The sequence below is a fragment of the Lactuca virosa genome, chromosome 2 (assembly GCF_052849685.1).
Source record: "Lactuca virosa cultivar CGN04683 chromosome 2, Lactuca_virosa_CGN04683_v6, whole genome shotgun sequence".
In the NCBI taxonomy this organism is placed as follows: domain Eukaryota; kingdom Viridiplantae; phylum Streptophyta; class Magnoliopsida; order Asterales; family Asteraceae; genus Lactuca; species Lactuca virosa.
The window spans coordinates 158889524-158908610 of NC_136427.1; positions in this window are offsets into that span (position 1 = coordinate 158889524).

A 19087-nucleotide genomic window follows, 5' to 3' on the forward strand; every position below is an offset into this window, starting at 1 on the left:
GACTTTTAGTTAATTAATTGACTAATTAAACCAATAAGCATAATGTTTTCCAACTTAAGTAAAATTGAACTATATGGCATGTTGAACTATATTGAGATATATATAACTCAAGGGGCAAGAAAAACAAGGCAAAAAATATTAAAAAATGAAATCTGTGAAAAGTCACCACGTCGTGGCACAGAAGTCACCACGTCGTGGTGCGACACAGAAACACGTTTTCTGATCAGATCCCCACGTCGTGGAGAAGAACCTACCATATCGTGGCGATAGAACAAATTCAACAATCATTGATTTTTCAAGTAGTTCAGTGATGTGTTTTTTTATTTATGCAGTAGTTTTTTTATTTATAAAGTCATATCAAATCTCAACTAGTCTTAAACACAAATAGAAGCGTGTCTAGTCGTGAAGTAATATAGTTTAAGGTAAGAATGAGTGTCGAACATAGGGAAAGAGAATGACTTAGATCAAATAATTTAAATGTTAATTAAATTAATAACAGAAAAGTAAAAATGTGTTTTTATCTAATTTTGCAAGTTCAGAGAAACATAAATTAAAACACTTAATTAATTACTAAAAAAAGTAAACAACTAGAAAACGAGTTTAAATCAAGAATAAAAGATACTTCAATTTAGCTTTGAATCCCCCTTTTCCTATGGTTAATTTCAAGATAATGGATTAATTTTTTTGGTTACCAAATTAGAAGTTACTAGTTATCATGATCAGACTAACTAACATATGTCAGTTTATGAACTTTAACCCCAATCATCATGCAAGTTAAGTACACCAAATTGATTTTTAGATATATTTGGACTATAAATGAATGAATCTAAGAATTATCTATCTATGATCAAGGTAAACAATCAAACATATATTATGACCAAATAATGCTCTCTAACACAGTTAAACAACTAACTTTACCACCTATACTAGGATATGGTCAATCTCTAGCTCTAGAAATTTAATGATCACAAACAACTAGGTAAACAAGTTCATACAATCAATGACCTTTTAACTACACAAAACTTGAGGGCAAGTCAATAAAGATTGAAACTTTAACATGCTAGGACAACGATCTATCAAACACAAGTACAAACCAACTTCATAAATCCATCAAATACGTAATCAACAAATAGTATTAGGGTTCATCTAATCTAAATGAAAGAAAGGTTTTTACACCATATTCAGTAAACTAAAACAGAAACATCATCAAAAGATTATAAGAAATGATAATCAAGCAAACGCGAAGTGAAATCTCGATGCAAATAGCGCTTGAATCTTCAAATCCTTGCTCCAATCGAATCTCTAGCTTCAAAACTGACCCCTAGAGAGTTTATGGGCTTCAAAACGAAGTAAAGGTTGCATCTATAGGCTGCAAAGGTTGCACACCGATTAAGGTTGGAAATCTCGTGTTTTTATAGATTCAGCAGCTCCACGACGTGGAATAGGTATCGCCATGCCGTGGGTGATGGAATCTTCACATCCATGGATTTTTTTGATTTTCCATGGTGTGGGAACTGGGAATCAGAATGTGGCATAAACACCAAAGTTGTCCGAAATTTTTTCTAGTTTCCGGAACATATTGAGTCTCATCAATCGAAGTTACGAGTCTTGAGATATGTTCAAAACAATGACAAGGGGTCAAGTTTTCCAACAACATCCTTTTTGATATTGCATTGTCTTTTTCAACTTCGTTTTCCTTCTTTTTTTATCCCAACTCTCATTTTAACTATAATTAACCATTTTCAAGCATATTAAATATCATATATCTAAAAATATAACATTTTAATCAAATATATTAAGATAATGGCCTAAAATATATTGTTAAATAAGGTCATATCAAAATACCCCACACTTATCTTTTTCTTGTCCTCAAGCAAACTAGATTGGTATTATGCCATATCAAAACTTTGCTCACCGACATCACATATAATAACCCAATTTGGATTCGCAAATTATGTCTCGCCTCAATGCATATATTTGTGTCTAAATCCTAATTACCTCCCAATCCTAAATACTCACAATCTTCATAAATATTTCCCACTCATTTTGAACAACATTCATTTTTGGCATTCCTACCATCTACACCCTTTTATTTACCCACTTTCGTTTCAAAAGTTATTGCCAAATTCCAAGTGACACAACTTTAAAAAGAAATATATTATATATTATAATTGACCTAAAAATATAACTACACTTTTATTGCAACTTCTTTATATTTTTATGGAACTTTTTCTCCTTTTTAGTTTTTTTTTCACAACTTTTTCCGTTTTTAATCTTTTCTAATTACTTCAACTTTCACATAAATAAGAAAACAAATAACTTTAAATTTATTGCTACTATACTATAGTTCATGACTTTCTACGAAATTCATTGGGGTACTCGGAATTCCTTAGGCTACTAATGGAACCCATGACTTTTGATGAAACCCATGTAGTGATTTTCTTCCCATCCATCCAAGCTTTTACAATTAGGTGGATAGATATAAGTATCCCCGGGGGGAATACTGATTGAGTCTCAAAGACCAGAGATTGACTCTACTCCTGAACTGTTAATTATTTATTTTATATAACTAGACTCAAAATGCAAAAATTAAACAGATAAACGTGGAAACTTGACTCGCTTTATTTTAACAGAAAGGAACCAAGAGATATATCGTCACAAGTAGGCTTTATATAGGGTCTAGATATTCACAAAGCAAAACTTATTATGTCCCTCAAGCTTCACAAGTTCATGTTTTTGTCTCAAGATTTCATCAATCCTCGGTAGTGGGTAACGATTCTTCATCGTCAACTTGTTCAAGTTCCGATAATCAAAGCACATCTGGTGTCATTCATCCTTCTTCTTGACAAAAAGAATCGGTTCTACTCATGGAGAGGTGCTAAGTCGATTAAATTCTTTGCCCAAAAACTCCTGGAGTTGTGAAGACAACTCCTGCATCTCAGGCGGTGCAAGGCGATATATCACCTTGGAAATCAGGGCAACATCAGGGATCAGGTTGATCCTAAACTCCATCTGCCTCTCAGGAGGCATGCCTGGAAGATCATTTGGAAAAACATTTGGAAATTCCCTCACCACGGGGACATCAGAATCTTACTTCTTCTTCTCCTATGGAGTGTCAACCACATATGGAAGGTAACTCAAGAATACATGCTGAAGATACTGCCTAGCCTTGGCGGCCGAACATAACGTTGAACTAACTCTAGTGCGCTCCCCATAGATGGTCAACTCTCCCCTAATTGGGGTACAAACTATCATTAAATGACGCTGACATTCGATCAATGCTCTGAACCGGATCAACCAATCCATACCCGCGATCACACATACATCTCTCATCATAATAGGAATAAGTTCTATCAGAAATCCCACTCCAAGAATCTCTAGTACATAATCACTGAAAACATCCGAGGCTGCAACTGTGCGGTCATCAGTGATGGCGACCTCCAGAGGTCGATCCAATGATCCAAGGGGAACACGAAAATCTATACTAAACGAGTATGACACAAAAGATCGACTTGCACCCGAGTCAAACAAAACTAACACAGGTAATGAATTCACATGGAATGTACCTACATAAGCATGGATATGAGCGTACATGAAAGAAACATGAAAACTCTTCAGAGAATCCTTCGCAAAGTGTCCCTCCTTCCCAAACATATAAAAAACCGTATAACATCCCAAAAAATAAGAGTAAATTTTCGGTTTTTTCAAAAACAACGCAATAACCATAATTGTTTACAAAACCGTTGTTTCAAAAGTGTTAATCAGTAATCAGAGTATCCCAAAACACAAATAACTTAAATTTGAAGGATGTGCACGATCACGCCTTCGTCTTGCCATAATAATCTGAAGTACCTGAAACAATAAACTGAAACTGTAAACCCAAGCTTAGTGAGTTTCCCCCAAAGTAACACCACACAACATAACATATACAAACAACAACATGCTTGCATGAGCCTTCAGCATGACTGGACTGCCTCGTAGGGCCTACAACCTATGTGGACCACTCTCCGAGCCTTCGGACTGACTGGACTGCCTCTTAGGGCCTACAACCTATTTGGACCACTCTTTGGGCCTTCGGCCTGACTGGACCACCTCGCAGGGCTACAACCTATCCAGACCGCCCCGGGTATCTTGGCCTTCAACACAAAGTAGGACCGCCTCAACCAAAAACCATAACATGTCAACATATACAATAACAATCAACAACCAGGAAGTACAGGTAATCATACAGATCTACAAATCTAACACATACTCAGTGAACACAGGTAATCATACAGATCTAAAGATCACTACCACACAACAACATCCTATATACCAGGATACAGATCTAACAGATCACTACAACATGGCAACATCCTATATACCAGGATACAGATCTAACAGATCACTACATCATAGGAACATCCTATATACCAGGATATCTTATCCAATGGGCCGAAAATGGTGCCTGCGACCGACAAGTATAATGAGGAAAATTCACCTAAATTGAAGAACTCTAAAACACTGCGATACGATCCATATTTCTGCACTGCTTGCACCCGCGAATCCACTAACACTAGAACCAGATAAAATCTTAATCAAAAGTAAAAAATCCTCAAGTTTGACCCAAAGTCAAACTTGGTCAAAAAGTCAACGGTCAACAGAAATCAACGAAAGTCAAAACCCAAGACTGGCTGCGTACGCCCAACGTACTCCACATAGCCCAGCGTACGTAATTCGAGTCTAGTACACCAAGCTTACTCCCAGGTACGCCCAACGTACGCTGGATGATCCCAACATTCCATTAAGAACTTTATTACTTAAGACCTTTAGTCCAGAGCTCAGATCTAGACTCAAAACATTAACTTAAGTCATTAAGTTTGCACATGTATGACTTTCCATGGCTAGAAAAGGTCCAAAAGCTAAAACCTAACTTATTAATCCATTAAGACATCCTAACTCTAGCATGGAAGGGATGAAACGACTAAGATTACATTTTTATGGTTCCTAATAGCTCCATAATGGATAAAGTTTCGAACTTTATCCATTAGAATGGTCCAAACGACCAAGATCTAGTCTTTTAAGTTTCAAAGGGACCAGAAGTGCATCCTTCTTACTTAATCCATTAAATCCAAGTTTCCAACCTTTAGATCTGAATCAAAATGATGTTTAGATGGATAAAGTTTCCAACTTTATCCATAACAAGGTTACAAACTTTCAAGATCTAAACTTTATGCACTAAAGTGACCAAAAGCTCATAACATCCAAAACTAGCTAAATCTAACAAATGCATCATCAAGATTCAAGCTTTATATCTCTAGAATAAAGATCAAGGTGAACAAATTCTGGATATACAAGCTCCAAAGCAACCAACACTTTTCCCATGAGTTCATTCTTCTCCAAGATGCACCAAGACACTCCAAAGCACTCAATAACACTTTCTTTTGCTCACAAGGCTCAAAATAGGGTTAGGGTTTCCAGGAAGGGTGTTGGTGTTGGGTTTTGTATACTACAACATCCTATGGTGCACATACAACCCTAAATTGCTTTGGATTTATGTTTTCTCTAATTATACATGTAATATTGTTTCCCAAGCATGAAGCCTACAACTAGCATACAATTGACGTAAACAACATAGAATTACCTCTTCGTTGTAGCTTGTAGTTTTGGCCTTTAAGAACTTAGCACCTCAAATGTGATAAATCAAATGGTTCACAAACACTATGAACATGGAGGACTTTTGAGAGAGAATATGGAGCACTAAAATTCAGCTATGCTTCTCCAAGAATACATGTTCAACCAGTTTTAGGCCAAAGGGGTGTCATATATATAGTGTAGGAATCCAAGAGTCATGGGTAAACCCTAATCCATACACCTGGGTTATGATCCATATTTCATGTGGGCTAACTCTTCATGGATACTTACATAAACTTAGCCCATCATGGATCAATAGCCTAAACAATATATATATCACGAATTTACATAATCAGTCCCTGTTAATTTAATTAGTCTCTTTTGATCACTAAATTAATTCCAAATTAATTCTTGATCAATACTAACTAAATAACAAGATTTCATATTAATATATTAGAACTTATAATATATTAATAAATCATAAATAACCTCTTCTCAAAATCGATCCTATCAAATTGTTTGGTGAAGGCAACCCAAATGGACCATGCTACTCTCGGGTCAAGTACATACCAATTATAGTTATGGGCTTAGACACCTAATCCAACAGTCTCCCACTTGGATAAGTCTAATAACTATTATTGCAAGTACGAGTCCACAACCCGACTAGCAATCGTAGATCTTAAAAACCGCTGTCGAACTCGGACCTAGTCGATGACGCGTCCATTAGATAAGGGATCATATATTCCTCCATTGTACAAGATATCATATGGACTGAGACATGGATCACAGTCATTCTCTCTGTCCATCTGTTGTTTCCCGATTTTCGATTTATGACAACTGACTAATTGAACAAATCAAATCAGTCCAGGCTTGGCCAAACGCTTAGGGTGTCATCACTAAATCATCGAGGGGCCCATAAATATCGCTTTTATCCCTCTAAGGGTAATAGGAATGGATAAACTTTGAATCATATGCTTGCTATATTTACTCATCAAATCACACACAACAATGCGTTTTATAACACCAAGTTACAGGTGCGTTTACGCATCATCAATGTGCAACCGATTTGTAAGCTACAACTCACACGTCTCTGTTTTAAGAATATAAGATGTTATCGTCTCACAATCACTCGTGATAAAATTCATGAAGTGATTCAGATGAGCGTGGGTTTAATCCAATAGTCGAATCTTATTCCAGGAGTACTCATGAACAATGCAGCAACCTTGTGCTATGTATAAAACACCTAGACAATTTACAGTTAGATTCATGACAGTCTTTCCTCAATACCTACTTCCAAAGTATGATCGACTGTGGATAGTCTGAATAATCTTATTATTCTGGAAGTCAAAACATGCAAAGTAAAACACAAGAATAATTGAATCCAATGTGGTCTTAGAACTTATGAATATAAATAAAACACCTTTTATTTAATCACCATATTGATTACACATTATTCATTATATAATCTTTCGATTAATCAACTTAATACTTGAATTAAAACAATAGTAATGTCATGCTCCAAGCATGCACAATATGTTTACCTATGGTCCTCTCTTTGTGAAATAGATCAATGGACAACATTTCAATGATGCTCATTTCACAATTCCAAATCCTTATCGTAAATGTAATAATACCAAATTCTTGCCATTTACTATAATCTGTTAGATTTGAAACTCAAATGCAATAATCCTTTTTGTAATGTCAATGCACAAAGGTCACAAAGACTATGCCAATGATATTACAAAGTATTCCCTTTGGACATTGGTTACTGGACCAATTCCATGGAAGCGAAGTCTCATATTTAAAGTACATTCCTTTGAACATCCTTCTTGCATTAAGGTTTCTAATCTTACACAGATTTTATGATCAACTTCCACTTATGGAACATTTCCATAATCCCATTTTGACTATCACTTCTGAACAAGAGTTACCTCTTCTCAGAGTATGTCAACATGGTCCTTCCAAAATTTACACTTTACTTCCAACTGTCCATGAGCAACCAATCTTTGGTAAACCTCAGATTGTCCTCGACAATTGCTTAACCATTTTAGTCATATATCGTTCTAGTCCCTTTTCCCTCTTAATGCCCTAGGCATATGGAAAATTAGAACAGATTAATATTATAGCTTATGTAATCGATCCTATATCCAAAGCACATGGAATATGATTCATAATGTGTCACATAAAGACATGATACTTTACCAGTCTTTCGCTATAATATTTCCACATATAGAATTTCCTTATGTTGAATCATTTCAACATAACATTCACATATGTCCATGACTAAATTCGATTAAAATGTCAATCTAAGCTTTTAGATTCGAAATGAAGTATGAATTCCTCTCCCTTAATTATAGCAAAACAACTTTTCAAACCCTGCAACTTTGCGAATTGAAACTTTTGTTTTCTATAATTAACATTGATAACTCGCAACACTTACCATAATAATTATGCTCCCACTAGCATAATAATTATTATCTTACTAGCATAACACTTATGCTCCCACTAGCTTTGACATGTACCCAGAAATCAGCTGGACTTCTAGAAATCAATACTTGTTGACTTTCTTACCAAAGTTTAGATTTCTGATACAAGATGCTTCGATAAGACTGTATCTAGGCTCTTCAAACTTATACACCTTTCCTTAGATAGCTCACATGTGTATCTAAACAATTTTAGAACTTAGAGCAATAAGTCTCAAATGTTTAGACCTTTTTCCATTTCTCACAATTCGAACTATGAAGAGGGATGTCGTAATCATAATCGAATTTGAGAATGCAAATATCACAATTGCTAACTATTTAAAACCTACTTAGTGTAAGCGTTTCCTCACAATCATTTTCATGAATTTGAGAGAAACCTTATGACACTTAAAATTTACGGTGTGTATGTTCATGTCCATGTGAATTTGTCATAACCATAATCACAAGACAATGTTAGTGACAAATCCAAACTCATATGGACTGAACTTGTTCAATCTTAATTTCTTGCCACCTGGCAGCACAAGTGCCTACCATTGCTTCCAAGTTGTTATGCAAACAATTGATCACTCATAGAACTCACATGCATAGTCAACTTTAACTGGAATGGGCACAGAAACAAGAATATGTCAACACGATAGGTTACAAACCTCAAGTCGTGTGCTAGTGATTAATATAGGTTTACTCTTGATTAGTTCTTGAAGCTATTCAGTATCCTTAAGACTCCCACTGACCTCTTGACATATAAGATTCACTTTGTCAAGGAACATTACTTGACAAACAAATATTCAAGAGTAGTGCAGTTTCTTATCAAGACAAACACTTCACACAATTGGTCTTAGTTGGTCTTTGTCTTATCCAAAACATCACAACTTTCCAATTTCAAATGTACAAGAGTAAGAAACATTTTACTCTACATTTGATGAGTGTTATAAACCTTTCTTAAGACCATGTCACTCAAGTTACAATCTTGGAGTATGACTCTAAGACCTGATTTTGGAACGAAGTATGATTTATCTTCTTGATTTAACCATTTCAACAATTCACGATTCCTCTTCTTAGTCATACAAATGCACTAAGATGTCCTTAGAGGATCAATTGTGATATGGTTTCATAATCACTAAGATAATCATAAAACACGATACTCAAGTACTATCCCTTCTTCTCATATTGGAGAAACTTTTATCTTTCTGCCTTAGGGATTAATCGGCTAGGCGGGGATTAATCGGGAACCATTAATTATTAAGAAGATTATTCAAAAATTTATAAATCTAACTTTAATCCTAAAAAATAAGTGATTAATCAGCGATTAGGTCCGATTTTGACTAGTATTGACCAAACCCGATTCGACTGGATTAAGTCCAATTAGGTTCGATTAAGTCCGATTAGGTCCGATTAATTCCGAATTTGACCTGCATTGACCAAGCCCGATTATAGTGACCGATTAGCAATAAATATCATCGGCGGAGGTCCGATTAGTGATTAATCGCCGATTAATCGGTCAATTAGGCGGATTTCTGCAACACTGATCATAACGAATAGTCTTATGGTTCTTTGTGGTGGAACCGATAATCGCACAACCAAGTGTACCCGATCCCCTAGTCCTTCACTTGACTCACATATACATGTGAACAAGGAATTAGTCTTAATTTCCCAAAGATATAGTTCTCATTCATCACACAATACAAGTTGCATGATTCAAAGTTTCTATCCAGCTGAACCTTGGGTGATGAGAATCTTTCCTTATTTGGTAAATCTTGACACTACCACAAACGAAAGAATCAAATCCATTTTCCAATATTGCTATCAATGGAAACATATAAACAACAATTTTTGCCAATGCCATTGTAAGGAAGCTTAAAATAAAATCAAATCAAAATTAATTTATTAAAATTGCGGAAATTTTTTCCTTACAATGCAAATACATATGAAAATTATGTTGTTATCTATTCCTAAGCAATGTATCATAACTCTTAAGCAGCAACTCAAAATTCTGATCATCGAAATCCATCTCTTCGCGATCAGAATCAGCTTACTCTTCCTTTCTTTTCTTCGATCCTACAAAACATCAAAATGTAATTACATTACATCATGTATTAAGAATCTTCAAATAGGAACTTAATAGAGTTAGATAGTGGACTTACCTGAAGTAGAGTCAAACTTTTTGACTTTACCATCCTTGCAATCTTTCAGGTAAATATGGCAGCTTTGCAACCAATGCCCCTTCTTTTGGCAATAGAAACATATGGACTCTTTGGGAATGGTACATGGAACTATCTTAGACTTAGCCTTTCTCTTTACCATTTGGTCAAATGACTTGACCATGGCCGATCCCTTTCCATTGGGAAGAGAAAGCTTTTCTGGACTTCCAATGTTACCATTGTCATTGTCCATGGAAGTTTGGGAAATAGATCTTCCTGATTCAAAACATTCCTGATTCAACAGCAACAAACAAATATGTTAGATCAATAAGGGTCATGTCGTGATCTCCTATATAGTAGTCCTTAAAGAACCCGCTATATGACTTAGGAAGTGATTGAAGAACCAAGTCAACAACCAACTTCCTTGAAACAACGACACCCAACATTCCCAGCCTGTCAATGTGTGACTTCATCTCCAAGACATGTGCACACACAGACCTTCCATCTTGGTGTTTTCTAGCCAATAAGACTTGAGTGACCTTGAACTTTTCAAGTCGTTGAACTTGTGGGTCAGGGAGAATTATTGGAGGAGGTGGAGGAAGAGAAGTTCCACTACAGCACGCAGAAGGGATTAATCTTTTACCTCGATCGTCTTGTGGAATATCATCTTTATAAGGAAATTTATATTCAAAAGATTCGGGAAGACCATAGTTGTCAGAACCAGAAATCTACAAGGGAGAAATTCAAGTTGGTTGATTTAAGTCCTTAATATAACACCCAAATGAAATATTAAGGCTAGGACCCAACACAATATTTTACAATTCGTAAAAGGGATGCCGTAATCCAATTACAAAATATTTGAAGGTAGGTAAATGAGGATTTACCAATTTCCAACATGAAAAACGAAATTGATTATTAAGTTTTAAATGAATTGAAATTCTTAGATTCTTTTGAGATTCGTTGAACTTTTCAATGGCATGTTTAATCTCGATTGTGCCCTTCAAGTTTATGACTGGGATGCCGGGGATCACAAACAAGGTGTGAATAACCATGCAAATTAGCTTGGTATACTTAATGTTACAAATCGTCCAATCAATGTGCCGGTTAACCACACATGCTCCATTGATCCATGATTAACATCTTGCTACCTTTTTCCACACACTGTCAGTCCCATATTAGTATGCTAGTTAACCACACATGCTCCACTAATGACTTAACAATGTGCAAAGTGCAATTTCATGGGTTAGCACGAAATTCACATTTTTCCTAAGTAACTAAGATCAAGAATTTATAAGTGTTTAGTTACTTGATATTTTCATTATAATTTTAATGAGAATTAATGTCCTATCCTACCCGTTCGGCTAACGACCCTCCACCAGTCATGAAAGCGGTGGGTGAGAGTGGACACCTATTAAACCACTATTTTATAAGCAGTAACCTTATACCCTTCTTATAGACCGACTTCGTGAATGAGACCTACTAACGGTAAGACTGGCCTTTTACTTATACGTATATAATATATTAAACTTTTAATTTTATATAGTATAAGGGTGTATTTTAAACTTTTAAAATACTTGGTGGTTTAATCTATTAATAAATTATACTCTTAATTTAATTAATCTTAAACCATGTTATTATGGATTTATTAAACTTCTCTTTTGATTAAACTCTTTAATTAATTTAATAAAGTCCATGAGGTGTAATTGAACTATTCAAAGCAACTAGGTTATTAAAAATTCAAAATTAAAGCTATTTAATTATTTTTTTAAGTTATGAACCCAAGAGTTACACCTTTTAATTACAAGAGTTTCTTAATTTGAGACTTTTCAAATACCAAAACTTGAGGACAAGTTTTGTAACTCTTTAAAACCTTTTGTTTTTCCATAACTTATGAGTTAATGTTATGAAAAAACTTTTCATGTTCCATAACTCGAGGAAAAGTTATAGATGACTTTAAAAACATTTAAGATCAATTTTACCAAGCAAAATTATCATATAATTTTTCATGATCTAAATTAACTCATACAGTAAGGCAATTCATATCAAATAATACAAATAATTATCTTATTATATTAAAATTTGACAATTGTCCTTTAATTGGATGAGGATCATCATTACCAAATCAGAAAATTCATTTATATGATTACAAAACAGTTTGTGGTAATGATCCTAGTCCAATTCTAGCCAAAAACTCGAAATTCTGCAACCAGAGGCATCGACTCGTCGAGTGCATGATCATGACTCGTCGAGTTGCCCTTTTACTGAGTGGACTCGTCGAGTCAGCCAGTGGACTCGGCGAGTTCGTCAGTCAAAGGCTAGAAAATCGATTTTTTCAACTTTGAAAAATAGCAAGCATCAAATATAACAGAAAACAATCCTAGGCTCTGATACCACTGTTGGGTTTTGTATAATACAACATCCTATGTTGCACATACAACCCTAAATTGCTTTGGATCTATGTTTTCTCTAATTATACATGCAATATTGTTTCCAAAGCATGAAGCCTACAACTAGCATACAATTGACATAAACAACATAGAATTACCTCTTCGTTGTAGCTTGTAGTTTTGGCCTTTAACAACGTAGCACCTCAAATGTGATGCCTCAAATGGTTCACAAACACCATGAACAAATGGAGGACTTTTGAGAGAGAAGATGGAGCACTAAAATTCGGTTATGCTTCTCCAAGAATACAGATTCAACTAATTTTAGGCCAAACGGGTGTCATATATATAATGTAGGAATCCAAGAGTCATGGGTAAACCCTAATCCATATACCTGGGTTATGATCCATATTTCATGTGGGCTAAATCTTCATGGATACTTACATAAACTTAGCCCATCATGGATCAATAGCCCAAACAATATAAATATCAATGATTTACATAATCAGTCCCCGTTAATTTAATTAGTCTCTTTTGATCACTAAATTAATTCCAAATTAATTCTTGATTAATACTAATTAAATAACAAGATTTCATATTAATATATTAGAACTTATAATATCTTAATAAATCATAAATAACCTCTTCTCAAAATCCATCCTATCAAATTGCTCTGGTGAAGGCAACCTAAATGGACCATGCTACTCTCAGGTCAAGTACATACCAATTATAGTTATGGGCTTAGACACCTAATCCAACAGTTGGAGAGGTAGAGGCTGAGAATGGAATGGGTTTGGTGAAGTTAAGGAGCTTAAATAGGGCTCAAACCACGAAAATTGGGTTTGGGTTTTGATCGCGTACACCCAGTGTACCTGGGATTCCTAGTACGCCCAACGTACTAGACTAAGCCCAAAACCTTCCTAACTTCAAACAGTCATAACTTCTTCGTTCTAACTCCGTTTTCGAAGATCTTTATATCGACATAAAAGTATTGAAGAGCCCCAAAATATTATCTAGATATATTGGACTAAAAACTTCCCAAACAAAAATCCATATTTCATGCAAGAAGTCTGAAACATCACTTTTCCCATTTTCCCCTTTGACTTCAACACAAAATATTATTATCAACACCCAATAGGGTCTAAAGCATATTTCCTTGAATCCCAAGGCCTTTAATTGATAAATTTATTGACCACCTTCTCGAAATAAGAAATTTCTCGAAACAAGATGTTACAACTCTCCCCCACTTAAACTAGATTTTGTCATCGAAATCCGTCTCGAATGCGATTTCTGAAACAACACCAACATATTCCATAGAATCCCTCTAACCATTTCGAAATCAAGGAATCTTATAAATAAAACTCGAGAGACCACTTGAAAACCCATAATTGCCAACAAATTTTCCTTCTCTATTGTAACGTCCCCAAAAATTCATAGTAAAATTTTCATTTTTAAAACAATAAAACATACAAACGAGTTGTTCCCAAACCGATCAAAGTGAATATATTAATTAAACATCAGAGTAAATATTGAAAATTGCCAATGCATAAAACTCTACGGGATGTGGTGCAGTCACGCCAGGCCCTTCCTTTTCGTACCTGAAGTACCTGAAACTATAATATAAAACCTTAAGCATAAAGCTTAGTGAGTTCCCCAAAATGCCACATACCATACATTAGGTAATGAATGCTATCGGCCGAATCATAGTCTTACAATCAATTTCTACCATGGGCCAAATCATGGTCTTTCCTTGCAATGTCGAGGGCCAAATCCCGGTCTTACATAAAAATGGCAGGGGTCGGATCCTGGTCTTTCATACAAATGCCAGGGGCCAAATAATGGTCTTTCATGCAAGTATCACAGAGACAACTAACATTTTTCATAACAAGGTAATGGGACGACATTAGTGCCTTTGACCCATGGACATATTGAGAATACTCACCTCTCAATTTGAAAGATCATTGAACAGGACACTGCTCCGAATATCAGCTCTACCGATCACCTATTCATTAGAACATGACCAAACTTAACTTATAATCAGTATACCCAAAATACCCCTAGGTCAAACTTGGTCAAACTCCTGGTCAAAGTCAAAGTCAACCAACTCAACTGGGTGAACTCGGTGAGTACGCTAGGCGTACTCAACAGGTACGCGGGGTGTGCTACGCGCTTTGACCAGTGTCGAGGGGATGACCGCATACGCGCATCGTACCATTTGGTACGCCTAAAGTATGCGGATGCCACCCTTTCTTCCCATTAAGAGCTTAATCCTTAAGCTCTTTCGTCCAAAATCCAGATCTAGCCCTCAAATGATGTTCTTAATCATAAAGTTTCCAACTTCATGATATTGCATGGCTATTAAGTGCTCAATACCGAAAATCCTAACTTCTTAACTCTTTAAGATATCCTAGCACATGCATGGAGGGAAACTAAGGTCGAATATTACATTTTTATGGTTCCTAATAACTCCATAATCCAACTTTATCCATTAGAATGGTCCAAACAACCAACACCTAGTCTTTAAGTCTCAAAGGGACCAAAAGTGAATCCTTTTCAACTTAATCCATTAAGTCCAAGTCTCCAACCTTTAGATCTGAATCAATATGATGTTTAGATGGATAAATTTTCCTACTTTATCCATAACAAGGTCACAAACTTTAAAGATCTAGACTTTATGCACAAAAGTGACCAAAAGCTCATAACACCAAAAACTAGCTAGATCTAACAAATGCATCATCAAGATTCAAGCTTTATACCTTTAGGATAAAGATCAAGGTGAAAAAAGTCTGGATATACAAGCTCCAAAGAAACCAACACTTCTCCCATGAGCTTCTTCTTCTCCAAGATGCACCAAGAACACTCCAAACCACTCAATAACACCTTCTTTGCTCACAAGGCTCAAACTAGGGCCAGGGTTTCAAGAGAGGGCGTTGGAGAGGTGGAGGCTGAGAATGGAATGGGTTGGGGAAGTTAAGGAGCTTAAATAGGGATTAAAACACAAAAATAGGGTTTGGGCACTAATCAGACGATCTGACCATGTCTTCCAAATCCCTGATTAAAGTCGACCCTAACATACGATGGCCTTCCAGAAATGAACCCATCCTTAACAGAAGTCACATACTGATGACGAATGAATCCTTTCTCCCAATGACCTTAACCAATAAAGGGAAACCATCACTACTCAACTCAAATCCTAGAATCCAATACCTTATCTGACTTCCCGACATACAAAACCATTCTGAATCGCAACCAATATGGATCCACTTCACCATCTAATCCGAACGAAATCCTTACCACCCTAAATTATCCTACTGACCAAACATTTGCATTTTCGATCTGCCCAAGATCTTTTGAGCTCGAGCTGATCTGGCAATTATCTAAAGCGTCAGATTCCCGACCGGTCGCTGGAACCGATATCCTTTCAAACGACTATACCATGAGACTTTGTCCAAGAGTTTTTCTGGCAAAGCTACCCTAACCTACTTGTATATAAGACTTCAACAACTCTGTTGTTCCAACTAGGGATATCATAACCAACCATCACACCGATGCAATGTAACTTAATTTGATCGAAATGAATTGTACACGCCTAGTTGTAGTCTTACATCACGAACGACCCCATATGACCCACAACTTTCCTTGATTCTACGAATGTTGTGGCCTTCCCACAGTCTCACTACCTATCCTTCCATGGTCTAATCCCACCTAGAGGAAACTACGAGCCAAATCGTAGATTCACCAGAATCTCACGTTTTTTCATGGATCAGGTGAATGCTACGGGTCAACCCACAGTCTTACAACACCTCTATCATTATTTGCCAACCTAGTGAATGCTATGGCCACCCTACAGTCTTCCAACACTTCTATCACTACTTGTCAACCTAATAGATCATGGGTCGAAGGCTCATTCGACTATACCCCAATAAGGTATTCAGGTCATGCTTCGAGTCCCAACGCCTTTATCAGACAAGAACAGGCAGAGAGGATCTATCACAACCCTCAACCCGAACCTATTCTCATACCCAACATGCACCACCACTGATGTGCAAGGTAACCTAAAATCACATTCCTTGTGCAATCTCTTAGTCCAAGCGGTTCTCACCGACTTGGATTCAACTATGCTCTTCCAACCACAAAGTTGATAGATTTCCAATCTATCTTGCAACCTGACTACTCGAAGTTGTCGACAATCTGAGCTCACAAGTACTAGCATTCAATTATTATCTAATCCTAGCGAACACACACCTGCCAAAATTGAATGCATACTCCCCGAAATCTCAGTGAGCTTAATATTCCTGGGCACTTTCCACTGAATCCACTATAAGTCCTCAGCGACTTTACCGGATGACGAAGAACAAAATCTCAACTATAGAAATGGGTACCCAACCAATTCAACGAACTACTTGCACTAGAGTAATTCCCATACGAACCTACAACTGACCACACTTCGAAGGTATGAACTTCATAATTACCGATCTTACACCCCCGATCAAACCAACTCCTCTTTGCCTCGTAATCCCGAAATACCCCAACAAATACTGCATTCAAACCCAACATGCCCACCTTACGGATTCCTTGAGTTCCTTGCTGATGCCACCAAATATTGAATCGGTTGCTGGTCTTCTCTCACTTAAAGCTTGCTTTGACGGTGGTCAATGCCTCCCACATCGAAATCCAAAACCGGCTCACCCAAATATCCTCTAAGCATGACTCTTAGTATGCAAAATGGCATACGAAGATTCTCAGAATAAAATGTCTAGACCATCATGAGGAAAAATTTAATTTCTAGGTGGAGACTTAGATAAACCACACATAGCGTTTCACACACAACATACCATCACAAATGCAAACAATAAGAGCATGAAGGAAAGAAAACAACACATACATGTGATGTCAACTGGTGGAACTTGGATCTTCTTGGCTTGTGACTGCAATGCTCGGTTCTTCACCATGGGAACATGCACTTTGCCCTCGCGACCATCAGTAATCCTCAGAGTGGCTGGAGCAGGTGCCCTCACTGCTCCCCTCATTAGCTCTGGACAGTCACCCTTCTTGTGGCCTACTTGGTTGCAGTGGAAACATAACAGACTCGTCCCCCGGGGACAATCTCTGTTGACATAACCAACCTGCCATACTTGCAACAACCTGAACCCTTAGATCGATTAGCTCCATCGTGCTGCTTCCCACACGTGCTGCACTGACCTCGTTCATGCCGACCTCTCTCTCGCTGATCAGAAGTCTTGGGTCTCTTTGCAGGACCCCCAACTGTCTGCACCTGTTCTGGATTCCTCTTACCATGGTGCTCCAAATCAATATCCTGCTCCCGGGCTTTGGCTATCATGTCCTCCAAATTCCGACAAGCTGAAAAGCTAACAAACTCCCTGATATCATCTCACAACATATCATGGTACTGAGTCTTCTTCATCTCCTCGTTTGCGGAATACTGTGGAACCAAAACAGCACTCTCCCTTAATTTGGCAGTGATCTCCGCCACAGTCTTAGCCATCTGGAGAAGGTCCTGAAACTCCTTCGCCAACTGTTGCACCTCAATGGCTAGGGAAAAATACGCCCTAAACCCAGTAACAAACTCATCCTAATTCATCGTCTCAATGGCTTCACCACCCAAAGTGAAATCTACTTCCTCCCACCAATCTCGAGCTCTGCCTTTCATAAGGCAGGAAGCAAATCTAACCTTCGACCCCCCGACACAGAAACTCGTCCGAAAAGAATTCACCTTATCCGCTAACCACCTCATACTAGTAATGGGCTCCTTCTCCCCAAAGAACCCGGGAACTCCACAAGCAAATGAATCGTGGAAGGAAATAGTGAGATCTCCCACAATATCCATAATCTCAGTGCGGAACGCGCCCAAATGCTCATACAAAATCTCCAGGATCCCCTCTTTGACCAAACCGAAGATCACAGGAGTTTGCACTTAATTACCAGGGGTGATGTCCGATGAGATGAACTCCCTCTTCCGCTCATCAATCGACTCAGTGCCAACACCTGAGCCCGAACTTGATCCTCCATAACGAGTGCTCATCACCATATTGAGAAGCAACCATACAATAATCGTAATATACCCAAGAATCCTCATCCACAGGCTTCCTAGATTCTATGTGACTTCCCTCGATTCAAGTATGGATCCTGTGGATTTAGTAGTACGGGCCCAATACTACCTTTGACACCTATCTATACCTTGACACCTATCTATACTTTCATCAACACAACCAAACCCACTAATACACTTCATAGGCTCTCCTGGGTTCCGACCTCACCCTACCATTAGCTGCTGAAGAACTCCTATTAATATCAGCTAACTACTTCATGAATATAATCACATGCCACAAAGCTTAGATAATTCTTCGAGTAACAAACTCAACCCTACAACGGTTAGACTAAAACGAGAGCTGTGTAATAGAGTCAAATCAGTCACTATGAGATTATTTAACCTTTACAACATGTGACT